The sequence below is a fragment of the Rhinolophus ferrumequinum genome, chromosome 20, assembly GCF_004115265.2.
Source record: "Rhinolophus ferrumequinum isolate MPI-CBG mRhiFer1 chromosome 20, mRhiFer1_v1.p, whole genome shotgun sequence".
Lineage (NCBI taxonomy): Eukaryota > Metazoa > Chordata > Mammalia > Chiroptera > Rhinolophidae > Rhinolophus > Rhinolophus ferrumequinum.
This window is the reverse complement of record NC_046303.1, coordinates 13,182,588-13,199,880: the sequence shown is the minus strand read 5'-3', so window position 1 is coordinate 13,199,880 and position 17,293 is coordinate 13,182,588. Positions and strand designations below refer to the sequence as shown.

The window sequence follows — 17,293 nt, the reverse complement described above, 5'->3', positions numbered from 1 at the left end:
ATACACTCTAGGGATATGCAGTATTTGCTATATTTTATTCATTGGTGTCTAGAACAATGCACAGATATTCTAGTCATTTGTATGATATTACAATGCCAGCTTCTTTGGAGATGGAAGAAAATGCCCACTAAAAGCAAACGGCTTGGAGAGAAATGTCCAATGGTTTATTAAGACAACCACAGTGTGGAAATGCTATATATTTTAGAGGCAGGGCATGGGTTGAGGTTTTCAAGCTGCTAGGAATGGTCTTGGAAACTTGATTCTGTTATAGCTTCTTTAGTTAATAAGCTATCTTAGGACTTCTCCACACTTCAGAAGTCTTGCTAGCGTGACGAAACTCGGGAGCAACATATTAAGGACGCGTGGACTGATTATCTTACGAGAGTTGTGCATCTTATGTATTACATAAGTGCTCTCCAATTAGTTTTTACTGCCTATTCCTGACAAAAGCCTGACACTTTTACAGCCTCATTTTTCATATACAAAAGCACAAGAATGGGTTTGAGCTAGCTGTCCCCAGCAAGTGAGGGAAAGCGCCTGGCTGAGAAGGCTTGGGATGGCCAGTTGCTTTGTGAAGCTACCTTCTCTGATACCCTTGTTTCATTTTCATATTTAAGCCAGGACGACCAAGGTTTGCTTGCCTGCTTCCTTCCTTCCTTCCTTTCTTCCTCTCTTTCTTTTCCTTTGAAAGAAAGGGTGCATTCAGTGACTGCCAAAATCGATTTAGAAATGAGGAGACAACAACGTACTTTTCAAAAGGTTTTCGGTCTATGTAGACCAAAAGCAAAGCCATCTTTAAATCTATGTATTTTAACTCTATGCTGGAAGTAATGGGGGAGATCTATTTATTGTCTTGTTAGTGTAGCATCTCACGTAATACTTTGAGGTAGGACTTTCCAGGAACCAAAATGAATCTGTTGCAAAAGGAGTACCCAAAAGAGAGAGTAAATATCACAGGAAACACAGAAAACTCCTTTCAGTACCTCCAATGAAAACACGACCTAACAAATCCGGATTGTTAAAATATACCCCCGCCCTCATCTCATGCCTATGCCTATTTACTGAGCTCAAAGTAAGAAATAAATGAAAATTAGAACTACTGGAGAAAAAACTAAGGCATACCCACTTTCTGTCTTAGAAAGGGCTTTAGCATCAGAAAAGGTTGGGGCAAATTCTTGCTCCCTTTTTACTTTTTCCAACACAGCTTCATATAGGATAATAGGGCCAAAATGAGCCCATTCCAAGGTGGGACGCTTTGATTCTGAAAAATGCTGAGCCCCTGCCCAGAGCTTCCAGTACCTACCTCCCTGCCACTTACCGTGAAACTCTTTCTTCCTTTTATTCCAACACCCTCTATTTCAAAAAGGATCGAATTCTTGCAATAGAGTCTATCCAATTGTTCCCTTAGTTTGTAACTCAGCCACCTACAGGAAACACTGGAAAATCAATTTAAAAAATTCTAAATGGATGTAGTTCCCAATTTGGCATCAGCCTAATTGGATGCACACCAGAGAGCATCTATTTCTAGATAGGGATTGTTGTCACTCCAAGGGATTGTTTTCATCTCATGGTAAACTATGAACAACAGTAATTTTTTACTATCTTCTCAGCCCGTGTTGCCATTCTTTAACAACGGGGCCTTGCACAGATGGTGAGCTCGGCTTGGAGCCCCTCCCACCAGGATCCCCTCTCCCTCACTCTCACACACGTACGTGAACACACACAGACACGTGTGCACATGCAATGCAGGACTATCTTCTCATCTTTCCTGGAGCATTTCTGTCTCCCCTTTTCTAGGACCATCCCCTAAAACCCCCAGGGTATTCAATATCACTTGGGGGGATTCTTCCATTACACCCTGAACTGACTTCCATGCCTGGTCTGTTTTCCTGAATAGATCATGCATTTCTTAAGGAGAGGCATGGTCTTTTTTATTCACTCAGAACACAGTTCCTGAAACATAGCAGGAGCTGAGGAAATGGTTAAAACAATAAACTTACAAAACAATTCCAGTTGGATCGAATTTTGATGGAAGCCACAGAAAGTAGGTGGGACTGAAATTACCCTCCCAAGGGCCCCCTGCGTCCCTAGTCCTTGTAGAAAATTCGAGGAGTAAAATGCAGTGGAGTTTTTTGCTCAGATGATGAGCTCCCTGCTTGATGTCAACTTTCTCCCCTAACCTATGTTTATCTTGATGGTCTTATTTATATCGATTTCCTTTTGATAAAAATAGAAGCTCAAAAAAGTGAATTTAGCAAACAAGGGATGGTACTTTTGACTCGTGCCTGAGTTCCCAGATATTGTTACAATGCTGCCCTACGTGTGGCTAGCTAGCTAGATGCTCATTTTCTGAGTCATCTGACTTCTGAGTTTTCACTTTTTCAACAGTATAATTAAGATAGGTTCCCAGGGATTAAAACAAAACAAAACAAAACAAAAAAACCTGAGTAAAGCAGACAGTCTATATGTTGAGACCCATATAAGGAGATTTGTGGGCACCCGACCAAATTGAGAGAAGCATTAAGAGCTATTCAAAACCTACTGAAATGTCAACACACTTTTGAAAAGGGTCCATTAGGGATGCAAATGTGTGGTTCCCTGATTATGATAAGCGCTGGAAAGAAAACAGTGAAACCCATTAGGAGGTTTTGAGAACTCGGTTTTGAAGAGTGGGGAAAGCGACTCTAGTTTCTGCTGTGGGATGGGCTTCATTTCTCTCCCTAGCCTTCCTCTGCATTCAGAACCAGCAGTTCTTATGATTTAAATGGCCCTAAAAAGTCCTCCATTTTTGGATAAAGCCAATTAACTCATCTGTAAATGGACCAACTTTGAAATTTCATCCATGTCATGTAAAATTCATTTTAGGAAGATTCATTCTCTGAATTACTAACTGTAACTTTTTGTGTAAAGGATCTGACATTAGAAGCTCACTTTGGGCTTTTGATATGTTTTGGTTTGTTCTTGCTGGGGTTTTTCCTATAAAAGGTTAATTGTAATTTAAAGTCTATAATTCTTACTATATAGTCTTCTACACATCAACTCACACTAGGGGTATATTTCTATTTAGTAATCATTTAGGGCTTTTCTGTGAAAAATAACTGATTCATCCAATCAGGAGGACACCTTTAATTCTGGCAGTTTTGAGTTGTTTGCACATAATGTCAAATGATATTCATGATAATAGATAAATTGGAGCATAATTTTTGTGTAATCATTCTCAATGTAAAAAAAAATGTAATTGATTTTTCCATTTTCCTTGATCTGGAAGGAATTGTATCAATTTCCAGGACGTCATAAAACAAAATATTTAAAGTATGTTTCAAATAATAAAAAAAGAAATACTTAACTTAATAAAGATGTGGAATTCATTTATGAAGAAAAACACTGGCAGTGGACCAATAGGCCAAAGAGTTTGCCAGAAGTCTGCAGTAGACAGTTATTCTTGTATGTCCACTCAGGGCCCTGTCACTCTTTAGCCCATTCCATATTAAGAAAATGAATTCTCTCAGCTATACTGAACTTTGAAATCATTGATTTTTATTTACTTTGTTTTTGAGTAAAACAAAATAGAACAAAACAAAAACCCCAGAAGATATTTTTTCAATTTTCTGCCTTATAAGGAAAGCAGTCCAAGGCACTTATAACTATTGTTCACCATGCCCTATTTTAACTAAAGATGTTTGGCATATATGTGTGATGCTTGGAAATCTTACATAAAAGTTATGGGGTTTGACCCTTCTGGAGAGCTTCAGCAATTGAAACTATTGGCAAAAATGGAAGCCACTCAACTATCATAAGCACAGTTGAATGTTTCAGCATTTACCTTAAGCAAAAATTGTAAGTCCTGGAATGAACATTTCCATTTGGCATTTTTTGCTTTCGTGCTCATCAAGAGAAATAACCTCAGGCTTCAAAAAGGCAGAAAGATCTATTACTAGTAGCATGTAGGTAAGTATGCCAGTCCGCATGTTGGCTCAATCCACTTAACTTCTAGAACCATTTCCAGCTATGTTATGGTATTCTTCTTTCTCCTCCATCCAAACGGAATAGAATATTCCAGAAAGTAAGCACAGATTTTCCCAATGGTCAAAAGAAATCCAAATAAGTTTACCTCTGGTAGTCAAAAGATATATAGCTCCTCACATCAGGGAGGTATAAGTCTAATGGGAAAGACTCATAAATAAATAATCGTTCCTATAGACATATTATAAGAAATAGCATGAAGGAAAAGTACGTGGAACTACGTGACCCTCTAAATTAGAGGCACCTCTTATTTTGGTGTCAGATAAAATTTTAAGAAAGTTATATAACTGAGACTTAAAAGATGAATAAGCATTGGTCAACAAAAGAACAGATGGCTAAGCACTTTAGGCAAAGGCAATGGCATGTAATGGGGTAGGAAAGAAGTTGGCACATTCTAGGAAATGAATGGAAGCCAGGTGGATGAAACATATTCAGTTGGGTGGGAAAGTGGTACTACAGACATCAAAGAAGTAGAATATTTAAAGGATGCTTTTATTAAATACTAAATATTAAGGAAAGTCATAGAAGACTGTTGAGCAGTGAAATGTCATGATTAGATTGTTGGTCCGGGAAGATCATTCTGGCTGTAATACAGGGGTTGGGTTGCAGAGGAGCAAAAATGGAGATAGAAACTGTTGGAAGAATCAAGTAAAAGAAGAGGGTGTTTTGGACCAAGATGTTGGCAGTGGGATGCAGCCAAGTAGATGGATTCCAGGTCTGTTTCGGTGTGGAGTGGATAGAACTTGGTGAATGGTTGGAAGCAGAAGATGAGGGATATCAAAGTTAATGCCTGGATTTTACTAACTCACTCCTATCAAATATATTTATGGAAATATAGGACACTTTCTAGGGAAACGGATTTAAAGATGAGGCATTATATTTGTCCAGAGAAACAGAAGCAATAGGAGATGTGTGTGTGTGTGTGTGTGTATGTATACACATACATACACTAGGGGTGACAAAAAATGTATATAAGTGGACACTTTGGTCAACGTTGCTCAAGCAGTAGTTTGCCATAATCAGAAGTGTCTGGACGCTGATGGTAACCACTTGGAGCACCTCTTGTAATTGCAGAAGTCAAATGTGACTTGTATTTATCTTTTGTTACAGCTATATATTGTGTATCACAATTTTAGTACAGTATTCCTTTCTTAAAATATGTATATATATTTTTTTTGGCACCCTCTGTATAATGAGATTCATTATAAGGAATTGGCTCACACCAATTATGGAGGCTGAGAAATCCCATAATATGCTCTCTATGCCAGCTGGAGACCTAGGAATAGCGGTGGTGCACATTTCAGTCCAGGTCCAAAGGCCTGAGAATCAGGCGCACTGATGGTATAAGTCCCAGTCTAAGGCAGGAGAAGACTGATGACCCAGCTCAATCAGTCAGGCAGACACAGAGAGAGAATTCAGCCTTCCTCCCCCTTTTTGTTCTGACGGCCTCAACGGGTCGGACAGGGCCCACTCACCATGAGGGGGGCAATTCGCTTCACTCAGTCACCACATCAGATGCTAATCTAGTCCAGAAACATCCTCACAGGCACACCTAGAAATAATGTTTAACCAGATATCTGGGCATCCTGTGGCCCAGTCAAATTGACACATGAAATTAACCGTTCCAGGCACCACAGACAGAACCATCCATAGTGCTCCGCACAGGCACTCAAGGAATGTTATCTTAGCTCTTTAGCAGGTAGGGTCAGGTGGCATTTACTACTCAGTAGTGAAAATGTTTTTCCTGGCAACTCACTGATTTATAGGAGTTCTATCATTTTCAGAATGCCCAGTCCCAATGAGGCTGATGGCACACACTGAAATGACAGAACTGCTTACTTGGGGACCTGACCTACCTCTCCTAAAGGATGTTACTCTGTTTAATAACAAATGACTAACTCTAGAGCACAAAGAAGTGAAACCTTCGTTTCATGCTAATTAAAAGGTTCATTGTTCCTGTAGGAGAAGACACTGCCCCCCTCTCCTACACCTCAGGGCTCCTGGTTCCTGCCCTACTTTGCTAAATGTTACCTGTACTCGGGGACCTTTGGAGCCTGCCTTTCTTCAAGGAAAGGGAATGTCCAAGGGAGGCCAGTGACGAATTACCCATTTACCCCCAGCTTTGAGGAAACTCACAACTGATGTGCTGCTTCCCCAAAATAAATAGTTCTCGGCCTCTCCCATAAGTCAGGTTACCCACTCTTGATGGTATCTAATCGTCTAACTTTAGGGTTGAAAAGATTCTTGACATTTGTTGGCTCAGCCACTTTATCTGACGTGAAGAAACGGAAACGATGAGGTCTTGAGGACACATTGCAAGGTCACCAGGCAAACCAATGGCTGGGACAGTGACACCCTTGTGGGGGCATTCAAATTCAAACCTATGTGGTGAAGGGCTCAGTTATTTCTCTGTGTCTGTTTATGATCTTCAGATGAACACATCCTGAGAAAGTCCACTCTGGCTTTCTCGTCTGGTAAGCAACCGAGTTTCAGGGGCCTGAGGAGAAACCAAACTGTCATCACAGACCAGTGAAGGGGTTTCTTAGGGACTCGTCAGCTCCTGTGAACAAGCAGAGCGTCTGCAAGTCCTTTCAATGTACTGTCAGTCACTTTCCATTTCTCTTTCTACTGGGGACTTATTGTCAATAGCTAAAATTGACATTTACTGTGACCATAACCCTACCACAAATTAAAATCAGACCCCAAGTCCCTCTGGGGAAGATGTTTATAAGCTGTAGGAAGACATCTGAAATGATACCAAATTATATTTTAAACTTGAAACCCCAAATACCACATTTGTTTTGGGAGTAGGATTAGGACTGTCTGGGGAATAATATGGGAAACTGAGCAAGTCACTCCCTTTGGCATAATGCAAGGCCACCAGGGAAGGGAAAGTGCCTTCGAAGAGATGTTTTGTATATAAAACCCGATGTGGCTTTTAACTAATCACTTAAGCCTAAACAAAATTTTCTTCAGAATGAACTAAAGGAAAAAGAAGCCCTTTAAAACTTCATGCCTTTAAAGAACAGATGTAGATGCAGTGCATTGAGAAGGGGATTGAGAAAATATCACAATAAAACAAGTGTATCAAAAGGCAAACCTAAGTTTCCAAGGTTTGACTCAGCTAATATAGACAAAAGTGTGTTTAGGACCAAAAGTTTTTATATGACTTTTACCTTTTAGCATGTAGATAGATGTCTGGGGGTGTTTGTGCGTAGTGGGTGTGTTTATGAACACACGTAGTATGGCCACAGTCTCAGTCTCAGAACCTAATGAAAGAACCGACTCAGTCCACAAGAAAGCTAGCCTCAGTGGCTTGGCTTGTGTGTCCAGCCCATGAGTAGCTTTGAAAATAGCAAGGCCTGGTTGAAAAGCCCTTTGAGATCCTTGGATGCAAAGTTCAAGATAAATGCCAAGTATCATTATTATGAACTTTATTGCTATTATTTTATTAAGTGTTTCAGATGAATATCAATTTAGTTTCATGATAAGTGCTCCTGCAAAGTGGAAGAACTTGAAAAGTAACTCAGAAAAGATTGCACAAGGAGAACACACAAGTTTCCTAGAAACTCCACCCCTCCCCCAAACCGCCTTGCCCAAATCAGTTGTAAGTTGAGTGACCCTTCAGGATAGTGTTTCAAGATCTCATAACCCTTAAAAAAGGGTCTGTCATGGACATGTCATGGGGGTACTGCTCCCAGAAAATTGGAGACGGTGTACAGGGAGCCAACTTCATTTTGTCTTTCAACAAACCTCTGTGAGGCTCTTAAATTGTGTGCTAAGCTTTTAGGGAAGAGACTGAGAGTACATAGCAGGGATGAGCCTGGCCAGGAGAGATCAGAGCAGGTTTCCCCGAGATGATGACACACTGGGGCTCTCAGCAATGGAGAAGACACTCAGACCCCTTAGAGAGGCTGGATATTTTGGGTCTTTCCCCCAAATTACTTCACCGTGAAATTTGGAACAATATCACTTGACTTTGTATTTTAAAATGACACTAGCAGTCATTTCATTTTCTACAATGGATGAATCATCTCTTGACTAGAATATACATTGATCATCGTCCAAGGGCCAAACACACACAACATGTTATCTCATATATGATTATCAGATCATCCTCATGCCAAACCTACCGAGTGGGTATTATAGCCCGGTTTCTGCCAGTGAGAAAAACAGAGAAGTTGAATGACTTGCCCAGGTCACACACTCCCGGTCCGCGGCAGAGCCATTAGGCAGCCCAAGGCCTGTGCCTTGTCAGCCACACAAGGCCGCTTTATTCCATTTCCTGGTTAATGATGGCAGCCAGTATTATCTCTACCATTCCTGTCAGCCACTCCGACTGGAATAAATGAAAATAATAGGCCTAATTTAGGACTATGAGAGGTCTGCCAGTTCCTCCTCCTCCTCCTCCTCCTCCCTGGAAACCACGCCAGACGGGGACGAATCTATTTGTTAAGAGCCTAATAAGAGGAAATTCCAAAACCTCAGTAAGCCATTTAATTGTTTTACCCTATTCATTCTAGAGAGATAGTCTTTTTTCTAACTTAGAGCCCGCATGTTGCTGTTTCATTATTGTTATTATTCTGCTTCAGTGGGGTTTGACAGGACTTGGTCACTATTCTCTGAATATACTAATTTAGAAACTGGAAGATCATTATCGTTGTCTTCCTTTTACTTTTCCACTTAGGTCTTCCCTTCTGGCTTTTGAGTATGTTTCTGCGCTTCTTTGGACCCCTCTCCAAGTTCTCCGTACCATCCCTTCTTCCTTTCCCCCACGATGTTCCGCCCTCATCTGACCAGGATTTCGTTAGGCTCACATCCCATCCTATGGTTTTTGCTGATTTGATTACAGCCATGGTTTGCAGTTCTCTGTTAGGATGTAACCTAATGAGGGGTTTGCCAAGCCTTGAGGCAATGCTTCTTTCCTTGTCTGTGCTTCTTTGGACAACAAGTTACCCTTGCAGCCTTTCTGCTACTTTATCATTAAGAACAAAACTTGAGAAATCGGGCTTTTAGCAGCTTAAGGTTGCATAGTCCATGCATGTCACAGCTGCCCTAAGCCACTCCTGTATCATTGTCACATCCCTCTTCTGCCAGTACATTTTGTGGAGCTAATAATTTCTAGTGCCACCTCCTAAAGACCTGAAATAACACCGGTGAGTGGCTGGGTGGAGAGTGCCATAAATTTGGTCTCCCAGGAGAGGTGTTTGCAAAGTGCCTAAGAGACCCTGCCTCGAGATTCAAGAAGAGGTTAGATAAAAGCATTAGTTGGGAGCCTTGCAAAAGGCACAGGATGAGTAAAGTTTGCCTGGATGATCTGGGCATCCTGTGGCCCAGACAACTTGACACATGAGATTAACCATCCCAAGCACCACAGACAGAACCATCCATAGCGCTCCGCACAGGCACTTAAGGAATGTTATCTTAGCTCTTTAGCAGGTAGGGTCAGGTGGCATTTACTACTCAGTTATAAAAATGTTTTTCCTGGCAACTCCCCGGTTAGGAGAATTTCTGTCATTCTTAGGATGCTCGATGTAGACCTAGTCCCAATGAGGCTGATGGCACACACTGAAATGACAGAACTGCTTACTTGGGGACCTGAGCTACCTCTCCTGAAGGATATTACTTGGTTTAATAACAAATGACTAACTCGAGAGCACAAGAGTGAAACCTTCATTTCATGCTAATTGAAAGGATCATTGTTCCTGTAGGAGAAATTAACCCCCCTTACTCCACTTTTGTTTTTGCTGATAGCTCTAACTGCAGTTAGAGCCATGTTTCGGCTGCAAAATTAAGCTGCATAATTCAGACATAGGTTTGGGGGGTTTGTGCCGGGTGTGGAGTCCACCAGAAATTACTCGTTAAAATATGATACCTGACAAGCTAAAAAGTCCAGAAGAAACCCAAACAGAACGTAAGAGTTGGGGGGAGGGGAAGCAGGGTGGTGTCTGCAAGCTCAGCGAGCCCTCTGCCTCTACAGGACATCTAGGCAAGTGTGCTAGTGCATGGTTTCATGAATTATTCATTTATGGTGAATGGATGTGAGCAGCAATTTCATGTCATTTACATGCTCATAATCAGAGGGCGGCTTCCTTGTCCCTTCTGAAGCCAGGAGGAAGCTGGCGAACAACTCGCAAACAGGAAGAAATTTTACTTAGAGATAGATCTCTGTCAAGAAAGTTTTTTTTCCCACCAGCCAGATGTATATCATTTATTTGAGCCTGCATTTAAAATCATCTTTTAGTTTGTGTCTTTTGATCTGCATTTACTTGCCTTTTCTAAGGATCACTATGAATAATTGATGCAATGGAGAAATGATTGTCTAATTGAAAAGCCATCTCTTCATGTCTTGAAGTCTGACCCATGGCTAAAACCAAGCTGTTCAGGCATTTAGGGGCTTTTATAAAAGGTCTTTAAAAAAGAGCCTTTAGCGCTTTACAAGGAAAAAATACCAGATTTTGGAAACGGAATATTTTTCCCCCGACAGTAGTGTACATCAGAAACCAATCCAACCGTGTTTTTGGTTAACTTAAATAAATCAGGCTGACTGTATGATGAATTCAGATTAACGGTACAGAAATCAGTCATTAAAAGAGACAAAAAACAGATTGATTTAATAGTCTTAACAGAATGGATGTAAATTTGCTTCTCCCCTCTTCTTATTGCTCTCTCTGTTAAAACACTTGAAAGCACGAGTAAACATCTCTTCTGCTTCACCAGAGGCAGCATTTATGCTGTAAAACCCAGTAAAGGCTCCAACCAGCAGGATACAGCTCCGTTAGCTGTATTATGTTTTATTACTACCGTTGGCTCTCTCGCAAGCCCAGCTTTCATTTAAAGAAAAAGATGTTAAGATGTTACACTTCCAAGGTATCAGACAGTACATCTATAAAGTCAAGGCGTCAGTAGTACAAAACTGATTTCAAAAGAGGCCCAAATTTATCTTGTGCAGTAAATCGAATTTCCGACACCCCTGGTGATAATGATTCCAAAAGTATACTTGTCAATATCGATATGTCAGTGCAAAGCAGACACGAGATGTTTAGTTGACCATGGTGTGGGTGTAACTGGTACCTCCAAGCCCAGAGCTCTGAACGTTATAAAGTGCAACCTTCTTGCAGGGCAGGCATCCAAGTTTTAAAACATTACATAGATTGGAGACAGATGAGCGGTCCTGAATTGTTCTTGGCCTTTGCTTATGAGTCGCTTAAAACGTAATTTCAAATGGAAATTAATTTAATTGATGCAAAAACAAATGGGTCTAGAACTCATCTGAAAGCTTGAGTTTAATCTAAGGGGCATTGATAAAAAGTACAGATTACCTTGGAGGTAAACCATTTATGCTTTTCAAGAACAGAAATGGGTCATATTAGACTGTTAGGTAAATTGGAGTTTCATTTATGATTTGTAAATCAAGTTCTCGTAAGTTAGCGAAGATGCTTTATTAAATGCTGTTCTTGCAATGTCCATTGTTAGTCAAAGAGATCCTTAAAATCTATGTTTTCATTAAGTTAAGAAGTATTTATTAAACATCTACTAGGTATCATGTGCTTTCTTAAGTTTTAGAAGTATCTGCATTGGTAAATAAAGCAGACACCATCTCTGACTTAGGAAGTTTCTTGTCTAGTTGGGAGCAGAGACATTTTGAAGAATCACTCAAAATCACTGAGTAATTTTAATTAGGAAGCTGACATGGTAAACTCCAAGAGACCATGGAACACATCTCTTCTGTTTATCATCCTATTGTCACCAATTAGAAATTTGTGACTGAATTATTATGCAAATGACCTAACTTGCCAAACTAGTTTTTCATGGAAATGAGAATGCACAGAGCCTGACAAGTGTTAGGTGCTTCATTGATTTTTGATTGATTGATGGATTGATTGAATAAATGTTGATAAATGTGACTAGAGAAAAGTGCAGGGTGTACTAAGATCACTCCAAAAAAGGCCTTACTTAACCTGATGTGGTTGCCCAAAGAAGGTGGTAAGGATTATTTCTATTCCAGGCTCTGTGGCTGCAAGGAAGATGTCGTTTCCATGAAGCTGGAAGAAAGTCACTAAGGCATGTGTATGAAGCTCAGGACCATGAGCTGGGGAAGCAGTGAGGGGTCAGACGGAGCCATGTCAAGTTCTATCCCAAGGAGATGGGCTTACTGGTATCTCTGATGAGCTGGAGCATTTGCTGATTTGCACTGGCTGTTTTACCAGCTTTTTCGGACAGGTTGGGGCCTAGGGGGCAGGGCAGAGGACAGGCTACAGATACAAAGGCAAAATTCTCTTCCTGGACACCAAAGGAAAAGGGGGCAGGGACAGTTCTTGCAGGGAGACTCCAGATCTTTAGCAGAGGTCCTCCCGTGAGCCTAAGGAAGCTTTGAAAGGGAAAATATGTATTTTAGTTGAATTCTGCTGATATTTTTGTGTCCTCTCCCAAGCTAAATATTTCCACTTTTTGTCTTAAGTTTCTCATCGATTAAAGAGGAAATATTGTATTTGCCATCTGACTTCAGGAATTTGGCGGTGAGACTGTGCAGAGCGTGAGCTCATTCAAAAAAAAAAAAAAAAAAAAGATACAGGTAATATGATGTCTTAAAATATGGGCCAGATAGCTTTCTTGTTTTCCCAATTATTGCTTCTGTTGGATTTTTGTCATTGTTTTCAGGAAAAACAAGATACTGAGAACTGATCTCTGGGGAACTAGTTTGGTTCCATTTTGAGGAAATATTTTGAAGGATCCTTTCTGAGAAATAATGTGAAGTCATTTTGAAAGTCTGTAAAATTGTGGGTGAGAACAGTCCCTTTGCCTCTGTAGAAGAGTTTAGGATTCTAAAGTTGATGAGGTTTTTTTTTTTTTTAAAGAAATATACTCAGGGAGTTTGGGATATTTTAACATTTGTTAAACTGTAGCTCTTTAATTAAAGCTAAGGATTGTTGTTCTTTAAGTCCCCAGCCTTCAGCCACAGTTTCTTGTTTGAAGTTTAGGGATTAATCTGCTGTTTGATCACTGTTTCAGAATAATAATAATCATTTCAACAACTAATTTTATTGAGCATATTTAATATATTTAATATGCGGTAATTCATGTAATGCCATGAGGTAAATATCTCTTTCAATCATCCTATTTTACAGTTGAGGAAACTGAGGCACAGAGAGAGGCCAAGTAACTTGCCCAAAGTCACAGAGCTAGTAAGTGGCAGAGCTGGGCTTCCACCCTTGGTGGAAGTCCATGTTCTAAGACCATGTTCTTCACTACCCCATTTTTACAATGCAATTATGACCCATGGAAGAAATTAGCTCTATTAATAGTCTTTGTAATTCTACTTGATTATCCTGACAATTTGCTTTCTTTACAAAAAGAGGAATTTTAAAATTTCACTCAGGGGAAGAATGGGTAAATAAGCATTTCTCATTACAAACTGCCTTCTCTTAAGATTTAAGAGTTTGTATTCTCTTCTTGAGCTCTTCAGTCTCTCCATCCCAGACAGAAACTAGTTTCCCAAGTTCAGCCATAAGACTTCGTTTAAAGTGCAAAGGAAGCACTCCTTTCTTTTCATAAGCAAATACAAAGATAGCAGGTACTAAGCTTTCTCTAGTCTGTGTGAAATTATCCTATACTTAAATGAGAAGGGAGTGCCAGCCCCATGGAATGTATTGGGTTCTTTTTTCATCACTTCTCTCGCTTTTTAGGGATACTTTTTATTTAGGATTTATTGACGTTTCCAATGTAGTCTTGACATTAAGAACTAAGTGTTGTGCTGGCTCAGTTTTATTTAACATAGACCCTGACCACCTACTATGAGTCAGGTGCTGGGGAAAGCACTGTGGATGTATCAGTGAGCAGTGATGAATACCTGTATCATATTGATAGTCTTGCTAGATTAAGAACATCTAATTTCATTTCAAGGCCTAGCATCTGAATTTTAGAGTTTCAAGAGATTTCCAGATGGGTAGTCTAATCCACTCATTAAACAGATGATGAAGTGGAGAGCCCAAAGTGAAGGACGTTTCTTCCCCAGCGTCAGAAACGCTAATAGCAATGGCATTTGGATCTCTTCCCTGCCCACTCTTTTTTCTGTTTTATTGCTGTGGAGCTTTTCTTATTTTGCCCCATCCCCTAGTCCTTTTGTTGTTATTTTTTAAAATCTGCTCAAGATTTCTTAGCTGTCTATTATCTAATTTTGACGCTACTATTGATTTTCTAATTTTTCTCACCTAACTTTTTTCATCGTTTGCTTTTTCTCTTTGCTTGGCCCCATAACCCGGCAGATCTGTCTCTCCTGAGAATTTAAGAAACAATCCTGGGATGTCCTAGATCTTGTGACCACCTGGGAAAGGAGAGCCGTCTTCAGGGACCTTCCTGAGACCTTCCAAACAAAAACACTGGCCCTTAGCTCCTTACAGAGAGATAGCTGGGCTTGTCCAAGGGCAGGGAAAACCAGCAGACACAGCTCTTGCTTTTCAGACACCCCTAGACTGGAAAACATCCTTTGGGGGGAAAAATGAGGACATGAAATCGCTTGCAGTGGTACCTAGCATTCTGTTAAGGACAGTGAAAACACAGTCTGTCATCCTTGACATTTTAATTGAAAGAAAAGCTTACATAGATTTCAGCCGTAAGCAGTATGTTTATACAAGTGTATAAAGAGGAATAATCTGTCAAGTTGGAAAACTCTTAATGCTGCAGGACTCAGTTTAGTAATTGAACAATCCAACATGAGCTCACACATCTTACCTTGTTCCATGCCTCAATAATTTTTAGTAGAAATACTTTACCTAGAGGCATATGGTTATTAAAAAGTAGGCTCGGCTTGCTCAAAGTCTGGAATTATTAGCTCATGGCAACAAGCCTGCACTGGAGAGAGACTGTTGGGTCTTTGTTTTCACAACTTTACCACAATTTGCCATCTTATTTTCAGAGTCTAGCTGATGTGTTGTTTGGGAAGTTTTGTGTTTTTTTTTTCTTTTTAAAGGAAGAAAACATAATTTCACATGGATGAGTGACTTCTCATGTTAGCAGTATTGCAGAATTTTACTACTTCATTGGAAAGTCCAAGGAGCAGTGTGAATATCAAAGGAAATGGACCGTGAATTTATTTTAGTATAAAAAATCAATAATAGCTGAGTTATGGGTACCATCAAGGTGTGATAGGGGAAACTTTCTGTTGCAAGTTGAGTAGAAATCCTGCTTCTTTTCATGACCCATCTGACCTTGGGCAAATTTAAATGTTTCTGAGTTCAGCTTACTCCTGAGTAAAATGGGAATAATATGCTCTGCCTACCACATTGCATTGTTTTAAGTCACATGAAGGTGAAAATATTTTGAAAAATGTGAAGCAGTTTATAAATGCAATGTACAAAGTCTTATGCAAGTGCAAGGTATTAAATAATAATTATTTCTGTATGTACAAGGGGAATTAGACAATTAATGCAATTATTCTGATACCACTCTGGCTTCAATGATCTGACTATTCTGGACAAATGATTATTTCCTGGGCCAAGTTACATAATTACTTCAGTCTAGTCCTTTGTATACCCAGTGATGGATAGGCATAGATTTTTTTTCTTCTTTCAGTGTTTGCAGTTTTAAAAGCCTCAGCAAGCAGCCTAGAAAACTCAATTGGTTTTATAGGTGGGGTTGGGGAAATTACTTACAGAACCTCTGTAAAACAATAATTCAGAATTATTCAGAATTATTCAGTACGCAAGCATACATGGTTCTCAAATAACCATGTTCCCTTCCAAGTATACATTGCTAATTGGTCTGATAAGCATCGTTAGGTAATTATTATTATATTCCCAAGGGAACCCAGTACCTTGAAAGGCTTTCTTAATTAATGAGGGAATACTTGATATTTTAAAATCTAGTAGATTTATGCATGTGTGGAAATAACTGAGCTAATAAGAACACTGAATTAAATGAAACGTACCATTCCCCAATTATTCTATACAACTGGGAGTTTTCCATAGTCTTGGGAAGAATGAAAATTTGTTTTACATTTAATTACTTTTGCATCTTCCTTTGCATCACCATTAAGTTGTTTAATTATTTTCTTTTTTAAAAAGAACCCAGCCATAAAAATCGATAACCAGATTTTCATTAATATGGCACATTGGAAACAAAATGTAAATGATGATAATATGTTGCTCTTTGTTCATGAGGATATTGCCAATCAACATAATAAAAAGAAGTCTTAGTTGTTTTTCCTATAACAGTTTTTGCTTATCCCTAACTATCTATAATGGAGCCATTCCCCCTGGTGACTAAGGGAACAGACGTGGTATAAGGCTGTATGTATATATGTAATGTATGTATAGATGTATGTATGCATGTTTGTATGTATATATACACATCTATCTATCTGGATGGAGATATAGATAAATAGATGAAAGGCTGAAGGGATGGACGAATAATTAATTACCGTGCTATCTGTAGGGATACTCTCAGTGAATCTTCCTCATTATGAAACTGAGTTCAGATTATTAATCTTGTACTTAGAGGAACTGACTGGTATTAAACATGATATACTTTGATATACAGCTGTTTTCTTTTCAGCAAATGTCCCACACAAAACATTGAAACTAGAGAATGTAAAACAAATGTCTGTTGACTGAGCTATATGGTACACCTATATACCTCTGAATGAGATAAGACTTTAAGACTCAGTGAAGTTACTGCCTGCTATAGAATTTTGGAGCATTTGCAACGGGGAGTTTCCTACAACTGTAAAAGCTGAAGGGCATTTGGTGGCCCTGCTAATCCTTACTGTTAATCCAAACTCCAGAAGTCTCCAGGGCACATGTCAAGAACTAACCATGTACTTGATTTGCTTCTCTGAAAGCACTCATTTCATTGTGCCTACGGACATCAGCCTATCTAGGTAACTGCTCATACACACAGTCTATTAAAAAAAAAAAAGAACTGGGTGTGATCTGTGAACATCTACATAAACCCTGTGTAAAAGCTTTGTATTCTTTGTGTATTTTCATATATACAACTTCTTAAACATAGAAATATTGACTAATTTATGACTAATCCTTCGATGATGGTTGTGTCTCTGATAGCTAGCTGTATTTCCAAAGGAGCTGTCAGGCAGAAAGTGGAAAACTGAATCTTCTTTGGAATTATAACAGCAATGCGAAGGAATCCTGTGTTGGCTTTCGTTCCCCTTTGTCTCCGCTTCGCCACGAGTCACCCATGACTCGTGGAGGCAGATGAGTTCCAAAGAAGAGGCATCTCATGCCACTCTGACGGGGCTCGGGATGGGGCTGAC

At 39.6% G+C, this 17,293-nt stretch overlaps 1 protein-coding gene across 3 annotated transcripts in view; it reads left to right on the top strand.

Annotated features, from left to right (window-relative positions):
• Nucleotides 1-17,293, top strand: part of CREB5 (cAMP responsive element binding protein 5) — a 381,676-nt gene that overhangs the window by 267,249 nt on the left and 97,134 nt on the right. The gene's annotated exons all lie outside the window — the stretch shown is intronic.